The sequence below is a fragment of the Mustela erminea genome, chromosome X (assembly GCF_009829155.1).
Source record: "Mustela erminea isolate mMusErm1 chromosome X, mMusErm1.Pri, whole genome shotgun sequence".
NCBI classification, from domain to species: domain Eukaryota; kingdom Metazoa; phylum Chordata; class Mammalia; order Carnivora; family Mustelidae; genus Mustela; species Mustela erminea.
The window spans coordinates 67004777-67026076 of record NC_045635.1 but is presented as its reverse complement, the minus strand read 5'-3'; the positions used below and the strand labels follow the sequence as shown (position 1 = coordinate 67026076).

The 21300-nt window shown below is 34.4% G+C and overlaps 1 protein-coding gene across 1 annotated transcript in view; it reads right to left on the bottom strand.

Moving 5' to 3' along the window:
• Nucleotides 1–21300, bottom strand: part of TENT5D (terminal nucleotidyltransferase 5D) — a 50424-nt gene that overhangs the window by 10258 nt on the left and 18866 nt on the right. The window contains exon 3 of the mRNA XM_032331755.1: nucleotides 4528–4666. The gene's annotated coding sequence lies outside the window, so the exon portion shown is untranslated. The remainder of the gene's footprint in view (nucleotides 1–4527; nucleotides 4667–21300) is intronic.

The window sequence follows — 21300 nt, the reverse complement described above, 5'->3', positions numbered from 1 at the left end:
GTTCTCTATCTCAAATGAATAAATAAAATCTTAAAAAATAAGTCTGTGTTTAGAGTGTAATTGTAGATGCAAAATACTTTAAAGTAAATTTGGTCTCTTTTTATTTATTTTTATTTTAACTCCAGTATAATTAACATAAAGTGTTATATTAGTTTCAGGTGTAAAATACAGTGATTAAGGAATTCCATACATCACCCAGTGTTCATCACAAGCACTCAATCCCCATCACTCATTTCACCTATCCCCCGACCAACCTTCCCTCTGGTAACCATCAATTTGTTCTCAATAGTTAAAAGTCTGTTTCTTAGCTTGTCTCTTTTTCCCTTTGTTCATTTGTTTTGATTCTTAAATTACACATATGAGTGAAATCATATGCTATTTGTCGTTCTATGACTGACCCATCTCACTTTGCGTTATACTCTCTAGCACCATCTATGTCACTGCAAATGGCAAGATTCCATTCTTTTTTATAGCTGAATGATGTTCCATTGTACTCTTAATAACTACTATTAACATTAAGCTGTGTGGATAACACCCAAAATATTTATATAAACACTATAATCATAATTCATTTATCAACCTAAATAGGCACTATTTTATAATCTGTTAAAAATAAATATCTTGATTAAAAGTCATTGATTATAATAAAGTATTTGCTTGTTTATCCTTGTGGACTTTTCTATTAGCCCATGTGGAGTTTAAAAAACAAAAGAGATGAACATAGGGGTAAGGGAAAAAAAATAGAGAGAAAGGCAAGCAAACCATAAAAGGATTTCAACTATACAGGACAAACTGAGGGCTGATGGGCAGGAGATGGGCTAAATGGGTGATGGGTATTAAGAAGGGTGCCTGTTGTACTGAGCGCTGGATGTCATATGTAAGTGATGAATCACTAAATTCTAATCCTGAAACCAATATCACACTATATGTTAACTAACTAAAATTCAAATAAAAAATTGAAAAAAAATAATTACAAAAAAATCTTAAAACATATTTCAGGTTAAAATCTGGAAAAGGATGAATTTTTTTTAACTTTTATTTTTTAAGCATTTTATTTATTTATTTGATGGAGAGAGTACAAGCAGAGGGAGCAGCGGGGAGGAGGAAAAGCCCACTCCCACTGAGCAAAGAGCCCAACACAGGGCTTTATCCCAGGACTCTGGGATTATGACCTGAGCCAAAAGCATACGCTTAACTGTCTGAGCCACCCAGCCACCTCAGAATGAATGTTTTAAAAGAAAAAGTGTAAAGGGAAAGCTGTACATTTCCAAAACTTTTAATATAGATAACAATCATAATATTGGTTTATAATTTAACTTAGAATGGTTATATGAGGCTTCTATTATTGTGTGTATGGAATTTTTATATTATTAACCACAGTGCTTAAGTCCTAATACAATACATATATCACAAAACACTGTATTACTTATTCCATAATTCACTGTTGATGTTAAAAGTCTACAGCATTTAAACATTTAGGAGGGACTTTTCAATACCAGTTTAGTCATTTTCAAATTTGGTTCTGAAGAATAAATCTCATGATACTGATGTTAAAACTGTTCCGATGTAGGTTAATTCACAAAACTATTTCACTTGTCTGAGATTCTATTAATGAAATGAATGGGTTCATTTTCCAAATTTCTAGCCTCTTACTAATGCATTTCAGATAATGATGAAATTTGAGGAAAAAAACATTTATTTTTAAACTTACTTAATTAAAAAATGTTTTAAATTATGCTAAAAACGTGTGATAACTTCATTTTCAACTACTAGAAGTAGCAAGGTGCTCAGAGATGCTATTGACCTTATTGTAATTATGCTTGCCCATGGAGGGAGGGGTAGGAAAACATCAATTTCTCCTGTACTGAAAGATGGTAGAAATGTTTAAAATATCTAGTTTCTATTAATACCCACAAAACGGCAGGCAGATAGATTCTGCTTTAGTGTCACTTATATCCTGGTCTGCCTTTCCCTCTACTTCATGACCGTCTCTTTTCAAACACCCTGCTTAGCTCCAATTTTTGTTCTAATAGTGTTCTTACTGAGAATTAAACATGAATCCTGGTTTCCTGTCATTGATGAATAGGGAAATAACTTATTCTTGAAATTCTTATATGTGGATGGAACCATGCTAAAAGAGGGTTTTGGAGATAAATACTCAGGTGAAAGGTGCATTGGAACAATTAAGATCAACATTCCAGGTTCTAGAGAAAACAACACAAAGCCTCAAAGAGAAACAGCTCTGGATTTAAAAACATGATACTCAGAAGTTTAAAAAGAAGCTACCTTCCCCCAGGTTAAACCCCTGCCTCTGATCCTAGAGAAATCTTATCATTTCCTTCCCATACTGCCCCAACTCATATACATAAGCTTTCTTGTGTTTGCTTATATTTTTTATGTTGCTGTGGATGTTTATTGCTAAAATCCCCTGTAATGGGAAGTGTGAGACCTCTCAGTAGTACCACTTTCTTCTTCCTATGTTCCTTACAGCGGCTGGTAAAGGCTGATAGCTATGCAAATTCAACAGTCACCAAGTCAGAATTCTTTTGCTTTTAGTGTACCCAATGCAAAGAGTTGCTGCCTCTCCAAACTGCCACTAACCTCAAAGAGTGGAGATGGTCAGTGAGAACTCTGGTTCCCTTAGGGTGGAGTGACAAGGTAGGGAAATCATTGAAAAGACTGAAGTACAATAGGCTTCCAAGCAACTTGTGAGCTTAAGCTACCCAGTGAGATAAAATCTCCATCTTCTCTGCACTAAACACTGTTCAGGTCACCATGACTTTCACAATATATCCAGTAACCAGGTAAGCATCCTCCAAGTCAATCCAGATTTGTTACCTCTTTGTGCATAACCTGTCAACATATATGGATCAAAGAACAATTCTCTGGAGACTGAAGGGGGTTCCAGAATTATAGGCAACAACATATATACCTTCCATATGACTCAGAAACACTATCTGAAGAGGCAGAATAGTAGGAATCCACCAGAATGTTCCATAAAAAAGCCTTAGCATTAAAAATATATATTTGTTAGCCTGTTTCCCCTTCTCCCTTCACAGCACCTTTTGGACCATAAAAACTCATTTCACCAACTGTTGCTCTCTTCAAATCCATCCAGATAACTGGAGTGGGTTGGGGATGTGGTGCTAGAATGTGATTCTGGAGTGGGCCTGCTGTTAAGCATAGAAGAGAAGGGGAATGGTGGCCAGAGAAAAAGAAAGAGAAATGCAAGAATTAAAATAAAAGAAAAGGAATAAGGGGAGAAGGAAAGAAAGAAAAAAATTAAAGAAGAAGGGAAAGAGAGCAAAGAGAGCAATCATAATAGCTGTCAGAGCCCTTAAGCCACGGCTGTTCAGCAACAAGTGGGTACTGACCGTACTTCCCCCAACAGATCCTTAGAGTCACACTCACCCACTCTACAGATTTTTCTGCCTCCCAGGTTTATCCCCCCTTTGTAGTGTAAAACTATTTCCATAGCAGCCTATGGGCACAGAATTTAAGGTGGTTCATAGCATTGAATTATATGGGTCCCACTTACTCCAGGCTGGTATCTATTACTTTCCTTTCTCCTTTACTGTAGGGCTTTGTCCAGTGGAATAATACTACTCTTTCGTTCACCCCACACAAAAACCCAATTTCCTCTACTTCCCCAAAATGCTGTCTGACAAATGTCTTTCCCCAACACACCCACAGACACCCTATTCCTCCATCTTCAAACATTGCCAACATAAACACAAACTTAAATTCATGCTCAAAGGGCAGTATTTTTGAAAGTAGAATTGCTTCAATGAAATCCACTAAATTTATAACTAGTAATAGTAAATGTATTAATTGGATTATTGTTTCCAAACTTTACTTCCATTAAATGTTTCTACTAGCACAAAATAAAGTTCACTTTTAAGGTATCTAAGGACTGTACAAAAGAGATAACTAATGGGTGCTTTATAGAAGGAAAAATAAATCTTGAAAGGAAGTTTAGGATTATAGAAAGAAATATATATGTAAATATACTTAATTAACTGTAACATTCTTTCACTGATATGTAATAAACAAAATATCTAAAAAACATGAGGTATAGACTTTAATATTTCACTTTAGAAATGTGTGAAGTTTTCAAAATCATTCACTATCTGGTTATTTATTGAGATGTAAATGTGTTAGTCAATTAATCTGCAGGGGTTGTAATTCCCTTAACATGGAGCTTTGAATAAGCATAATTCTAGCTACTGCATCAACATATCAGTTATATTTTGTTTATCATCTATAAGTGTTGACTTAAGCACAGAAAGTAAAATTCAAACATAATTACTGATGCCTTTTTCATCACATTAACTGAGTTCAATTTTACCACAGCCATAATTATAGACACAATTGTTAATAAAAGAGCTAATTTCCTAAGAAATTCAATATAAATTTCAGTTGAATAAAATAAGTTTTTGAAGGAAATGTCATTCCAATGTCAATTTCAATGTCATAGTTGAAACTAAAAGGAAAAGTAGTGAACTTCCTTTCTATGAGATTTCTCACCGTGTCTTTTGGTAGCACACTTTTTTGAGTTTAACAACACTACTACTCTGAAGATTAACTTCCTTCTCCAGAGTTCCCCATCAACTGATCTCCTCACATTCTCTGCACCTCAGTTGCCACAACACCATGGATACTGTTGCTAGGAAACAAAGAATGGATTACTGTTGCATCATTAATGCTCTTACAGTTGAAAATATTTTCAAATGAGAAATTTATATAAGGCAATTCTAAGTATGAAATCTCAAAAAATTCCAGTGTTATACAGGACATATTAAAGATTAAAAATATATGCCTTATGTTACTTTAACTTTAATAAAAAAATAGTAAAGATAAATAGGTAACTGATACGGATATATATACATATATATATATATATCTCCAAATATTTTTGTTTTATCATAACTGTCCATTTACATAATCAAAATTAACTTGTAATTTCTGAAATAAAAACTTTGGGGACATATATCTATTTAATTTTCACCTCCCAAATGACCATTGTTTTAAAAGTCCTTGAACAGTTACTAAATATTATAGTTGATTAACATTTTATCATTGTTATGAGTGCCAAAAATTAATATAAAAGCCTTTCAAAAGATAGAGTTCTTTCTAACATAATGTTTTAATATAGTGTGACCAGTTTATAGAAATCATCCCATAACTGTTTTTAATAAAATATCAGAATTGAAAAGAGAGGCAAGCAAATAGATTATAGGAAGGAAAATATTTGTCAAAGCCAATGATCCAAGGGATATGTTTTGGATAGTCCATGTAGTCATTCTGCAGTGAAATGTAGAAGGGAAATAGTACACTTTGGAAGGACCAAAGATGAAACAAGATAGTTGCTCAATTTTTTTCTGACACTATAATATATATCAGAGGAAGTAGATAAAAAATTAATAATATCTAACGGTATAAATCATATGTTAAATCAGAGTTTAATTTGCATAAGAAAATATATCTGTACAGTTTCTAAAGGAAACATACAGAAATTATGTATTTAATGATATGTAATACCAAATACATATTTAAAAATTTTAACTTTTTGAGTTCTGAATTTTTAAACATGTAATCAAATGGTAAAAATGACCAAAAATTATATAATGCTCATAATATGTCAGGTACTAAGTGCTTTAATTAACTCATAATTATTGCTCAGAAAAAATGTAAAGGTAATCAGAAGACCCAAGAATTATGTGAAACAAATAGAGAACAATTTATACAAATAAATTAATGAGTAGAATAATAGATAAAATAGCCCAGTGTTAACTAAGGGACCAATAAGCACAAGTTCGGGTGGAGGGTTAAGTAGAATTTAAAGAAGTTAAAGCAATGTAGTAATAAAACAAGATAGTACCTGTAACCATAGAAGAGTGAAAGAGTCTTGGGAAAATAAAAAGCTAAAATAAAAGTCAAAAAACAACTATCACTAAGTAGCTGTTTAGTGATCCAAATATCTGATTTAAATCCCGTTGATTCCAAAGTTACAATTCCCAACTCGATTAATTGTGCTATATCTCTTTTGACTCAGTTTGATATATTTTAAAAAAATCATTAGAGATATTTTTTTTCCCAAATAGGAGTGATTTTAAAACTTAGTGAGTCAATTGTCATATTTTAGGGCAAAACAATTCCTTCCATGAGTTCCTAAGAAAAGTGGTAGAGGAATCATGCTCTGAAGAGCCAGAAAGGTAGATATCAGGAAAATTAAATATGGTATAGACAGTGAAAAATCATTCTTAAATGGGTTTCTGAAAATGAACTGCTAGTAAACCAAAAAAAACTCAATATCCGAAGTATATAGGTAGATACATCCTTGGCCAGTGACATCTATCCTGAATGAAAACTATCTGTCCTCATGTATGAGAGAGTCAAAATAAAGCACTAACATCTTGGTGGGCTTATCAGGATGAACAACAGTCTGCCTAGGGTTTTTCACTTCACCTTCTTTTACTGGTAAAATACTGGTATATTTTAAAAGCTATACTATGTTTTTAAAAAGGTATGCTATGTTTCAGGGTGTCAAGTTCAGGCTGATTTTGATACATATTTTTGCCTTTTTGTTTCGCTGATTCAGATTGACTGGTCTTTAAAAACAGACACTCTCTGGAGTAAACTACGAGATCACATTTGGTCAAGAATTTTAATATAAAAAATCCAGATGCCAACATCCATCTAATATTAGTTGGGCAAAGGAAAAAAGTAAGAACAAACTGAGGTATCAAAAGATCTTGGGCTAAGAAATTAGAACATTTTGGGGCACCTGGGTGGCTCAGTGGGTTAAGCCTCTGCCTTCAACTCAGGTCATGATCTCAGGGTTCTGGGATCGAGCCCCACATCGTGCTCTCTGCTCATCAAGGAGCCTGCTTCCTCCTCTCTCTCTTCCTGCCTCTCTGCCTCTCTGTCTACTTGGGATCTCACTCTGTCAAAAACATAAATAAAATCTTAAAAAAAAAGAAATTAGAACATTTTAAACAACAGGAAGTTATTGTGATGCAATACAATGCTCTGCTCTTAGCTTCTAATATTTCTTTGTATACTAAGTAGTCTATGATTTTTAAAACAATTAGATATGCCCATGGAGTGCAGATAAAGATGGGTCTATATAAATGCTATTACAGTTCCTTTTCTGAAATGCTTTGGGTGGTGGTAGGGCATCTTTTAAATTTCTGAATTTTTCAGATATTAGAAAGGCAATATGGGAATATATAGCATATTTTATATAACATCTCCAATGGGATCTGGAGTAGCACCTTCTAATCCAATACATTTAATATTTTTGTAAGAAACATCCCTATTCACACCAAAGGGAATAAATAAGTACAATAATTAGCACCTCACATTTCTAGGTTTTGTTACTAAACCAGTTCATGTTAGGTCAGGGTTTGCCACCAAAAATAATTATGAAAAAAATTTATATTTTTAGAATTTTTAAAAAACTTCTCAACTGTGGATAAGGGGCTGTGGTTGTGTATAGCCTGAATTTCCATTAGGAATGTCTCTAGGCAAGAAAAACAGTTAAGAATGTCAATAATAACAATTCCTATTGATACATATATTATCTAAAGCCAGAGTTTTGTTTACAATCTCTGTGATAAATATTTGTTTGAATTTTATAATTACATTTGAATTTCACTGATGAAACCCATGCACATAGTCAACACTTTTATATTTAAATTTTACCTGAGACTACAATCACTCAAACTAACTAATCTTAGTTATAGTTCCTCATATTTCAACAACTCCTAGTGTTTATAAACTATATTTATATACATTATATCATAAGCCTGAAAGGTAGGTAGGGCAGCTGTTACAATGTCATTTCATGGATGAGGAAATAGATTCATAAGGATAAATTCATTCACCATTATAAATTTGCTCCAAAGCTGTTTTATCAGGATCTCTTTTGAAGCATGACCAATATAAACAAACAATCAGTGCTGAACACATTGTATAGGAAAAAAAATAAAAAAATTGTGGGTAAGGTCAAAGAGTTAGAAAGCTGTGAAGGAATGGCTAAGGAATGCTCATCCATATGTTTAATGCCTTAAGGCCCAATACAAGGTCTCTCAGAGTTGTTTTCTACTTAAAGATACAGTTTTGCATTTGGCTTTTGAAATATACTTCATTACACTTACAGCAAAAAAATGTAACCAGAACACTGATTCATTAATTGTTAACTAGTCTTTCCAGTATAGACATATGCAAGCAGTACTATTTGTACACCTACTTCTCATTATTAAATAATACAGTGATCTTCATCATGTTTTACTGGTGCACAAGTAAGGTCTTATAACTGTATTTCATCCCATGAAACAAATTACATTTAAAAATAAAAAAATGAAATGTTATTAATCATAAGATATAAGAGTTATAAAAGACCTAAAAGGCCATCTAGTCCATTCATCCAACCAATTATTGAATTCTCCATGCAACAGGCCTACATAACATGCATACAAATCTAACTCTAAGTATCCCCATTGACAAGTAATAAACTCTAAAGCGACCCATTCCAGCTTTGGATAGCTCTGTCAGAAAGTTCTTATGCTGAACTAAAATCTGTCATTCTGTTACTTTTACTTACTAGTTCTAGTTCTACTGCTTAGGTAGGTAGACAAGAAGTTATCCATCATTACCACAAATATTCTTCAAATATTTGAAGACTGTGTTCAGGTCTCCCATGAAGTATCTTTCCCTTAGGCAAATAAATAACCTAATTCCTCCAACAATGCTTTATAGTGTAAGGTTTTGAATCTCCTTAACATAGTGATCACAGGGGCGCCTGGGTGGCTCAGTGGGTTAAGCCGCTGCCTTCGGCTCAGGTCATGATCCCAGAGTCCTGGGATCGAGTCCCACGTCGGGCTCTCTGCTCAGCAGGGAGCCTGCTTCCCTCTCTCTCTCTCTGCCTGCCTCTCTGTCTACTTGTGATCTCTGTCTGTCAAATAAACAAATAAAAAAAAATAAAAAACAAAAAAAAAACCATAGTGATCACAATATTCTGAACATGTTCCACTGGTTATGGTCAGTGAACCCAGGAAAGACTCAGCTCCAGTAACCAAAAACTGTGGGCTGGGCTAGTAGGGAAACTGAACTGAACACTCAGGTTGCCTGAACACTCGGAAAAGGACTGGAACATGAGTCGTTTACCAGGCCCTGGGAGGAATGAAATGGCTGTGCCATGACTGGGCAACAACTCTCAGGGAAGTGGTGGCCCCCCAAAGGACAGTGGTGGCCTCCACAACAGTGGAGCAGGGTGCATGTGCGAGGCCGCAACCACTCACAGTCCCAAAGACACAAAGCACAGAAATGTTTGTGGGCCCCAGAAAAATTGAAGTGGGCATGAACTTAGAAAGACTGCGGAGGTTGATGCATACAGAAGTTGAGATGGTTTGACCCAGACGGTTTACTGAAAAGGGGATACTGCAATCTTGCAGCTCTGGGATGGAGATGCAGTCATGGTCACTTTTGCTCTGACCCTCTGAAGAAGCACAGAAAGTGACCAGGGATCAAAAGTCACACAGATGACCAACTCACATTGAGCCCATCTCCCTGACAAGGGGTGGGGCAACTCTGCACAGACAAAGACACCTGAGAAGCGAAACAGCAGGCCACTTCCCCAGAAGATAGACTGGAAAAACAGGTGAATAACAAGCCTATGGATTCCATAAGGCTGTAAAGCTACAGTGCCAGGGGAAAATAGTATATTGAGCTCCATGTGTTTCCTCATGACTTGTTTACCCTTCAGTCTAAAATTTTCCCCTCCGTCCCTTCCTCTCTCCTTCCTTCCCTTCCTTCCTTTCTTCCTTTCCTTTTCTTTCCTCTTTCTCTCTCTCTCTTCTTTTTTTTTTTTTAGCCTTTTACCTGTTTCAACTAGATTCTTATATTACCGAGTTATGTTTTTGAGTCACCTCTAAACTTTTTTTCACATTTATATTTTATAGATTTATGTCTCATTCTAGTTCTTTTCACCTTATTCAATATTATATACAATTATATATATATATATTTTGCAATCAAAAATTGCAAGAAAGCATCATATATATGATGCTTTATTGGAAAATATATATATATAATTATATATTATATATAAATATATATTTATATACAATTGTTATTCATACATTATTTATATATTATATATTATTTACATATTATAAATATATAATAAATAAATAAATATTTATATATATTTATGTATAAGTAATATATATATTGCAAAAAAGCATATATATATATATATATGTTTTTTTGCGATTTTTGATATAGTGTCTTCTAACACACAGACCAAAATTCACTCAGGAACAAGTGGAACACCTAAAACAGGTGAGATTATAGTATCTCCTTTACCCCCCTTCCTTTTTTATTATTTTATTCCATATTGGCTTTATGTGCTTTTCAACTGTAGCTTCTGACCACTTCAGATTTTTTTCTAGGGTGCATTTTGATTGGGTTGTGGTTGATATTTTGGACTCAGTTAATTCACTCACACATCTTCCCTTGGGCAGGATGATTAGAAGGAAATCACAACAAAGGAAAATACCAGAGACAATGTTCTCTGCCAAAGAGTTAGTCAATATGGATATAAGTAAGATGCTGAAGATGGAATTCGGGATAGCAATTATAAAGTTAATAGCTAGGCTTGCAAAAAAAAATCAGTGACAGTACAGAATTTCTAAGGGTGAAAATGAGATCTTATCAGGCTGAAGTAAAAAATGCTATGAATGAGATACTTTAACAGCTCAGGCCAATGAGGCAGAAGTGAGAATAAGTGATCTAGATCTTACAGAAAGGGAGAAAGTTGAGGGAAAGAGAGAAAGACAACTAATAGCCCATGAATAAAGGCTTTGAGAATTTCATGATACCTTGAAACAGACCAATGTCCGAATTCATGGGATCCCAGAGCGGGTGGAGAGAGAGGAGGTAGAAGATGTATTTGAGCAAATCATGACTGAGAACTTCCCTAACCTTGGGAAAGAAGCAAGCATTAATGTCCAAGAGGCAGAGAGGACCCCTCCCCAAATCAGTAAAAATAGATCAACACCATGACATGTAACAGTGAAGCTTGCAAATCTTAGAGACAAAGAAGATATCCTGAAAACAGCTAGAGAGAGGTGTTTCCTTGTTTATGGAGGGAGGAATATCAGAATAATATCAGACCTATCCAGAGAAACCTGGCAAGCCAGAAATGGCTGGCAAGATATATTCAGCATACTAAATGAGAAGAATATTCAGCCAATAATACTTTATCTAGCAAGACTATCATTCAGAATGAAAGGAGAATTAAAGAGCTTCCAGGACAGACAGAAACTGGAAGAATATGTGACCACTAAGTCATCCCTGAAGGAAATATTAAGGGGGATTCTATAAGTGAAGACAGACCCCAAGGGTAATGTAGAATAGAAAATGACAGAGACAACCTACAGAAATGGGAACTTTGCAGACAATACAATGGCACTAAATTCATATCTTTCAACAGTTACTCTGAATGTAAATGAGTTAAATACTCCAACTAAAAGATGCACTGTATCAGATTGGATTTAAAAACAAACAAACCCCACAAAAAACAAGAGTCATCCATATGCTGTCTACAAGAGACTCATTTTAGACCTGAAGACATCTCAAGACTGAAAGTGAGGGGATTGAGAATAATTTACCATGCTAATGGACTGCAAAAGAAAGCTGAAGTAACAATCTTCATATCAGGCAAATTCGATTTTAAACCAATGACTGTAGTAAGAGATGTAGAGAGACACTATATCATACTTAAAGGGTTTATGAAACAAAAAAATCTAACAATTGTAAATATCTGTGCCCTCAAAGTGGGAACAGCCAATTATATAGACCAATTAATAACCAAAGTAAAGAAACATATTAATAATAATACATTAATAGTAGAAGACTTTAAGACCCCACTCACAGCAATGGACAGATCATCTAAGCAGAAGATCAACAAAGAAATGAGGGCATTGAATGACACACTAGACCAGATGGACTTCACAGATATATACAGAACATTCCATCCTAAATCAACAGAATACACATTCTCTTTGAGTGCACATGGAATTTTCTCCAGAATAGATTAAATACTGAGTAAAAATCAGGTCTCAACTGATACCAAAAAACAGAAATTATTTCCTACATATTTTCAGAACACAATGTTTTGAAACAGGAACTCAATCACAAGACATTTGGAAGGAACTTAAACAATTGGAAGTTAAAGAGCATCATGAATGAATGAGTCAACCAGGAAATTAAAGAACTTAAACAATTCATGCAACCTAATAAAAATGAAAACACATTGGTTCAAAACCTATGGGATAGTGCAAATGCGGTCCTAAGACGGAAGTACATAACCATCTAAGACTCTCTCAAAAAATTAGATAAATCACAAATACATAAACTAATGTTACACCTAAAGGACCTGCAGAAAGCACAGCAAATAAAACCTAAACCAAGTAGGAGAAGAGAAATAATAAAGATTAGAGAAGAAATCAATGAAATAGAAGCCAGAGAAAACAATAGAACAGATCAACAAAACGAGGCTGGCTCTTTGAAAGAATTAATAAGACTGATAAACCTCTAGTCATACTTATCCAGAAGAGAAGAGAAAGGACACAAATTAATAAAATCATGAATGAAAGGGGAGATATCAAGACCAATACCAAGGAAATACAGACAATTATAAAAACATATTATGAGAAATTATACGCCAACAAATTAAGCTATCTGGAAGAAATGAATGCATTCCTGGAAAATTATAAACTACCAAGACTGATACAGAGAGTTTGGAAATCTGAACAGACCAATACCTCACGAGGAAATTAAAGAAGTAATTGAAAACCTCCCAAAAAGCTAGAGTCCAGGGCCAGATGGCTATACAGGGGGAATTCTACCAAACATTTAAAGAAGAAATAACATTTATTCTACCAAAGCTGTTTCAAAAAACATAAATGGAAGGAAAACTTCCAAACTCTTCCTATGAGGCCAACATTACTTTGATCTCCAAACCAGACAAAGACCCCATCTAAATGGAGAATTACAGCTCAAAATCCCTGATGAACATGGATGCCGAAATACTCACCAAGATATTAGCCAACAGGATCCAACAGTACCTTAAAAGGATTATTCACCATAACCAAATGTGATTTATTCCTGAGATGAAGAGGTGGTTCAACATTTGCAAATCAATTAACCTGATCAAGTGCATTAATAAGACAAGAACCATATGATCTGTGAGGCATTTAGGGGAGAGGGGCAAGATGGCAGAAAAGTAGGAGACCCTGTTTCAACCGGTCCCCTAAAGTGAGCTAATAATCTACCAGAACACTCTGAACACCCATGAAACCAGCCTGAGATGTAGGACACTTCTGGATCCCCATGGGGGCAGAAGATGCCAGTGAAGAGATAAAGTGTACTGGGAATGATAGTACTGATATTGGAGGATAAATAGAAGGAGGAGGAAGCCACCAGAAGCAACCCATTGGAAAGTAATATCTCAATACGAAAGTGCCCTGTGACTGGGGACCAGCATTGACTTGGAGTCTAGTTAAAATGTTAGACCTGGAGTCTAGTTAAAATGTTTTATGTGTTTAGAGTCATGGGTGAAGACTGCAGAGAAAGTTAGGCTATCTACTAAATTAGATATTGGAACAAACTGAGTTATTGGTAAGTAATTTCCTGGTTATGATGCCCAGGAAAGGGCTAATTTATTATCTTTAGAGATCTAAGATATTCTTTTTAAAAACTTTTGCTAATGTTTATTCTTGACCCTTGGAAAAGCAAGAAATAGGCAGTGTGGCCCTAGAAGCCCTTATGAAGGTCTTCAGCACTACTGATGGTGCCTTCTCCTTAACTCCATTGCTTGTTATATCCTTAACATATCTTACCTTTCCCATTATAATTAACGATGTATAATCTAGGAAGTTAACTAGTTACTTTTGACTATTAGTGGTAGAATAGGATTGAAAAGACAGATAATTACTATGTTTAACTTTAAAATGTATGACATATTTCTGATAGCAATTTTACCTTTTTAAGAAAGTTTCTGAATATGGATAATAGGATTAAATTATATTCCTTGAATAATCATACACTGGTGACCTGGCAAGGCAAATCTACAGGATAAAGTGATGACAGATGACATGATAAAATGATGACAGATACCAGGCTAAGATCTAGAAAGGAATTTATCCACAAAATAATTAACATATGAAAAATTGAGACCTAGGTACAATGATAGTAGCGAATTTCAAAAGATTTTTTTATTTTGATTTTTTAAAATTTAAATTCAATTAGCCAATGTTAGTTTTTGACATAATGTTCAATAATTCATTAGTTGCATATAACACCCATTGCTCATCACATCACAGGCCCTCCTTGATGCTCATCACCCAGTTACTCCATCCCTCCACCCACCTCCCTATATGCAACCCTTAATCTGTCATGGTTTGTCTCCTCTATGATTCCTCCCATTAAGTTTCCCTCCCTTTCCCTATGGTCCTCTGCTCTATTCCTTATGTTACACATTTGAGTGAAACCATATGATAATTGTCTTTCTCTGCTTGACTTATTTCACTTAGCATAATACTATCCAGTTCCATTTATGTTGATGCACATGGTAGGTATTCATCCTTTCTGATGGCTGAGGAATATTCCATTATATATATGAACCACATCTTCTTTATCCATTCAGCTGTTAAAGGGCATCTTGTTTTTAAATAATAGTTTATTTATTTGAGAGAGAGAGAGAGAGAGAGAGAGAGAAAGAGTGTGAACATCAGGTGGGAGAGGGGAAGAAGAAGAAGAAAATCTCAAGCAGACTTCCTGCTGAGCAGAGACACCCTGGGCTCAATCTCAGGACTCTGAGATCATAACCAAAGTCAAAGTCAAGAGCCAGACACTTAGCTGACTGAGCCACCCAGGCACTCCTCAAAATAGGTTTTTAAAGACACATACCTAATGGATACTCTGTTAAATCTAAGAATGTCTGGCTCAAAGATGAATGAGATAGAGAGGATGAGAATTTAATAAAATATACAACAAAGATTTACCTACTGTACAAAAAGCCATCAATGTTTAAGTACAAAAAATAACTCTCTGTATCCATTCCTAGCAGATATATTCTGTTGTATAGTCTTTTTAAATTATGATAGAAAACTCCCACACTATAATGATACAAGAAATTTTTCAGCACTTTATTGACTTTGTGAATGGAGATTAACAAAAAAGAAAAATACAATTTATAATACAGTGAGATTATTGACCTTTTGTCCTTTCAACAAAGAAAAGTAAAAATCCAATAGAATAAGCAATTAGGCCATAAACTTTACTAGTTATAAGTAGCAAAATATCAAACTATCTTAGATATCTGTCATATACCACCCCCAAATTCAGCACTGAAATTCCTTATTTACATTGTGAATGTTTCAGAAAACTCCTGTTATTCAATTTACCATCTAGAAACATAAACTCTATTTCTATCAAATAAGAAGTATACAATATATAGCACATATTTATTGCCTTCCTTATTGCAATCAGTTATTCCATTTAACTAGAAACATCAGTAAACACAAAGCTAAATTCTTAAGAGGAAAAAAATAATACCAGTATTTGGCAAACAGAGCTATGTTTTTTTTCAGAACTCTGTAGGCTAGAAATATGAGTTTTGTAATTAAAGGTTTCTATACTTTTTTTCCAGAAATTCTATGTTTGAGTTACCATATAAGTTTTCACCAAAAATTAGCAAGAGTTATACTGACATCATTAGAAACACTATTTTTCATGGAGTTTTCTTGTCTTCCAGAAATGAGCAAGGAAAGGAGATAGAAAACAAATAGAAAGGAGGTGGAAAAATGTAATCATAAAACAAATGGTTGAAAAGGTTACTTGAATTAAACTGAATGAAAATATACAAACTGTACAAAACATTGTTATAAGCCAGAGCACATTAGAAATGTTTCATTATAGGAAAACTTATAAAGTTATCAAGTTATTTTTGAAATATTACAGATTACCAGCTTATTGAGCATGTATTACTGTAAGGAACTTTAGAGAACACTAGAAAGCATAAAGTACTCTTCCCACTGCCCACAAGAAACTTACAACTTAACTAGGAAAATTTAAAAATACATATCAGATAAATGATAGATAGATAGATAAAAAGTCAACTAGCAATGCAAGTAGTATATATAACTAAGTACCCAATGAGCTGCATATAAAATGAGAATAAGAGTTCAGAGAACGGAAGACTGGATATGATAACAAAAAGTTCTCAGGTATGGACCTTAAGTTTTATTTTGAAACATAGTTAGGGTTCTGACAGATAGGTAAAAGTATGGAGTAAATATACCAGTATGGGAAAACTTAAAAAAAAGCTGAAATAAAATGTTAAAGACAACAGTAAGAAAGGGAATGAAATGGATGACACAATGCATGCACATGGAAGTCAACGTGTAAACCAGAGTAGCTTATATAAATTAGAAAAAATTTTATAAGTTTAAAATATAGTTGCTGGGCCATAGGGAGACACAAAAGTTTCTGAGTATGAAAGTGAAATATCAAAAATTATGTTTTTTAAAAGATTAATCTAGAAAGAGTACCTACAGTGAATTAGACTAAAAGGCAAAATTCAGGGAATATCATGACAGAAATGGGAAAACAGAAGACTGGGGAGATGCCAAACATTATAATTTTAGAATCAGTCACAGTTGGTAATAAATATATAGGACAAAACAAGAGAGAAGGATTAACCAAGAAAACTAGATATATGGTTTTGTTCAAATTATTTAACATTATGTGCCTCAGTTTCCTTATCTATTATAATGAGAAAATTCTCTGGAGTTCATTCCAAAGGTAAAATAATTCCATGATTCAATAGCTTCAAGTTTTCAAACTTGGGTGACTGACTAGGAAAATGATGTATTGACCATAGAAATTACTTTATTTAGAATGTAATTCTCAAACTTGTCTGCATTAAAATCACCTTGAATGTTTCTTAAACACAGACTGCTGAACCCACCACCAGGATATCTGATTGGGATGGTTTTATTAGTGCCAGAAAATGTGCATTTCCAACTTCCCAGGTGATTCTGATACTGCTAGTCCAGGGACCTTACCTTAAGAATCCTTTGTTTAGGAAATGAGGAAAATAAATCCATCAAAATGGAATCTGTATACACAATTTGGAATGGCTTTTGTGAAAGCATACCCAAATATTCAGGAAATTATTCCCCTTATCACTGGTGCATATACTTAAAAACGTTCTACAAAATTTTACATGAGAAAATGAAATCATAGAATTATACAGTTCCATATATAATTATAGGTGCTTCTTCTGGTTTCCATAGCACTTTCTAAATATATGTATTATTTCATATTGTTAATATTAATAATAATATTGTTAATGCCTCATATTTTCTTATCACATCATTTGCATTCACATCTATCTCTTTCATTGGATCCTCAAGCCTAGAGGTAGAGGAACATCTCATTTATCTCTATTCCCAATATCTAATAAATCCTGAAATATACCAAGAAAAAGAAAATAATGAGATGAGGGGGGAGTTTTGAGATGGCATATCAGGAGGACCTTGAACTTGCCCTGTCCTACGAATACAACCAGATCAACCTTCAACTATTTTGAACAACTAGAAAGAGGATCATAGGACTACAGAAACAATCTGTATGTATGAGGAATGTGGCAGAGGTGAGGGGCATTTTAGAAGGGCAAGTCAGCTTCTGAGCCAGCAGAGTAGACTTCTCCCTCAGAAGACCAAAAGAAAACCCTGCATATACCAAGTCTACTGATTAAAGCAAGCTCCAAAACACCAGCTTCCAACTTAACTTCACAAAGAAATAAAATCTTACCTACATAAAGGACCAAACACTCCCCACTGCAGGAAAGGAGGAACTCTGTAGAGGAAGGACCAGAGGGAAAGAGAAGCCAAAATAAAACAGCACAGTGTAAACAGCATATACTAGAATCACTTCCTGGAGATTTTGTTGTTGATATTATTAATGCTGTTTTTGCTCTCCCCCTCTCTTTTTTCTCTTTTTCTTTTTCTTTCTTTCCTTTTCTGGACAAAATGACTAGATGGAGAAATCTGCAGCAAAGGAAAGAAACAGAGGTAATACTCTCTGCCACAGATTAAATCAGTATGAATATTAAGTAAGATGTTGGAAGTGAAATTCAAAACAATGATTATAAAGATACTAGCTGGGCTTGAAAAAAAGGATAAAAGACACTAGAGAATCCCTCGCTGTAGAAATAAAAGAACTAAAATCTAATCAGGCTGAAATATAAAATGATATTACTGAGAAGCAGTAAAAAATGGAGGCTCTAACTGCTAGGGTAAATAAGGCAGGAGAGTCAGTGATACTGAAGACAAAATGATGGAAAGTAAGGAGCCTGAGAAATAGAAGAACTACTACTTGATAATGAGGGAGGCTTAGAGAAATCAGTGACAGCATAAAGCTCAATATTTAAATAATAGGGGTCTGAGAAGAGTGGGAAAGACAGAGAGTGACAGAAGGATTATTTGAACAAATAGAGAAGAGAACTTCCTTAATCTGGGGAAGGAAACAAGCATTCAAGTCCAGGAAGCACAGAGAACTCCCAAAGAAATTGTTAAAAATAGGTCAACTCCTGGACATGTACTAGTAAAGCTTGCAAATTTCAGAGATGTAGAGAAAGTCCTTAAAGCAGCTTGGGAAAAGAGAACATTAAACTACAAGAATAGAAACATAAGGTTAGCAGTAGGCCTGTCCACAGAGGTCTGGCAGGACAGAAAGGGCTGACATGATATATTCACAGGGCTAAATGAGAAAAACATGCATCCAAGAATATTTTATCCAGAAAGGCTGTCATCCATAATGGAAGGAGAGATAAAGAGAATCTGGGACAAACAGAAACTTTAAAAAAATGCAATCACTAAAATAGCCCTGAAAGAAATATTTAAGGGGATCCTTTGCATGAAGAAAGAGCCCAAACTAACAAAGACCAGAAAGATCTACAGAAATAGCAAGCTTACAGGTAATAAAATGTCATTAACTTCATTTCTTTCAATAATTACTCTGAATATAATAGGATTAAATGCTCCATTAAAAAGACACAAGGTATCATATTGGATAAAACAAAACAAGAAACCAAAGCTCATTGAGATATGCTGTATACAAGAGACTCATTTTAGACCCAAAACCCCCTCCAGATTGAAAGTGAGGGGGAGGAGAACTATTTATCATGACAATGGACATCTAAAGGAAACTGGGATAGCAATCCTTATATCAGACAAATTATATTATAAACCAAAGATTGTAGTAAGGGATGAAGAGGGACACTATATCATAATTAAAGAGTCTATCCAATAAGAATATCTAACAATTGTAAATAATTATGTCCCTAACTGATAAGCACCCTATTACATAAATCAATCAATAACAAAATTAAAGAAACACATTGAAAATAATGCAGTAATATTAGGGACTTTATTACCCCACTCATAGCAATGGACAGTTCATCTAAAGCAGATCAACAAGGAAACAAGGGCTTTGAATGACACACTAGACCAGAGGGACTTCACAGATATATTCAGAGCATTTCATCCTAAAGCATCAGAATGTACATTCTTCCTGAGTACACATAGAACCTTCTCCAGAATAGAAAACATGATGAGTCACAAATAGGTCTCAAAAAACAAAACAAAACAAAACAAACAAAAACAAATAGGTCTCAAACAGTACCAAAAGAATGGTATCATTCCCTGCATATTCTCAGACCACAATGCTTTAGACGTTTTTTAAAGATTTTATGTATTTATTTGAGAGAGAGAGATAGAGAGAGAGAGAGAGTGAGAGAGCATGAGTAGGGTGATGGGAAGAGGGAGAAGAATACTTCCCACTGAGCAGGGAGCCCAATGCAGGGCTCTATCCCAGGACTCTGGGATCATGACCTGAGCTGAAGGCAGATGCCTAACTGACTGAGCCACCCAGGCACCCCAGACCACAATGCTTTAAAACTTGAACTCAATCATAATTGAGTTCAAGAAAATTTGGAAGGAACACAAATACATGGAGGAGAAAGCATCCTACTAAAGAATGAATGGGTCAACCTGGAAATTAAAGAAAAGTTTAAAAAAATCATGAATGCAAATGCAAATGAAAACACAACAGTACAGAACCTTTGAGAAGTAGCAATGGCGGTCCCAAGAGTAAAGTATACAACCATACAGACCTTTCTCAAGAAACAAGAAAAGTCTCAAATACACAAATTAACTTGAACCTTACAAAGCTAGAGAAAGAACAACAAATAAATACTAAATAAATCCAGCAGAAGAGAAATAAAGATTAGAGAAGAAATCAATGAAATAGAAAACAATAGTAGAAAAAATCAACAAAAGTATTAGCTGGTTCTTTGAATTAGTAAAATCGATTAACCCTTATCCAGACTTATCAGATAAATAAGAGAAAGGAACCAAATAAAATCGCAAATGAAAGAGAGATCACAACTAACACTGAAGAAATACAATTATAGAAACATATTATGAGCAACTCTATGCCAACAAGTTAGGCAATCTGGAAGAAATGGATGCATTCCTATAAACATATAACCTATCAAAACTGAAAACTAAAGGAGCCCTATAACCAGCAAGGAAATTGAAGCAGTAATCAAACTCTTCTAACAAACAAGAGCCTAGGATGAGATGGCTTCCCAGGGGAATTCTCCCAAATATTTAAAGAAAAATTAATACCTATTGTTCTGAAGATGTTTCAAAAAAACAGAAATGGAAGGAAAACTTCCAAACTCATTCTATGAGGCCTTGATTTCAAAACTAAATATAGACCACACCAAAAAGGAGAAATATAGACCAATATCTTGATGAACATGGGTGTAAAAATTCTCACCAAGACACTAGCTAATACAATCCAACAGTAGATTAAAAGGATTTTTCTTCACGACAAAATGGGTTTTATTCCTGGATGGCAAGACTGGTTTAGCATCCACAAATCAATCACTGTGATACATCACATTAATAAAAGCAAGGACAAGAACCATATGATCCTCTCAATTGGTGCATAAAAAACATTTAACAAAATGCAACATTTTTTTTCTTCATTAAAACTCTCCATAGTGTAGGGATAGAGGGAACATAGCTCAATATCATAAAAAATACGTATATTAAATGCCCCAAGAGATTATCATTCTCAACAGGAAAAAACTGAGAACTTTTCCTCTAAGGTTGCAAACACTACAGGAATGCTCACTCTCAACACTGATGTTTA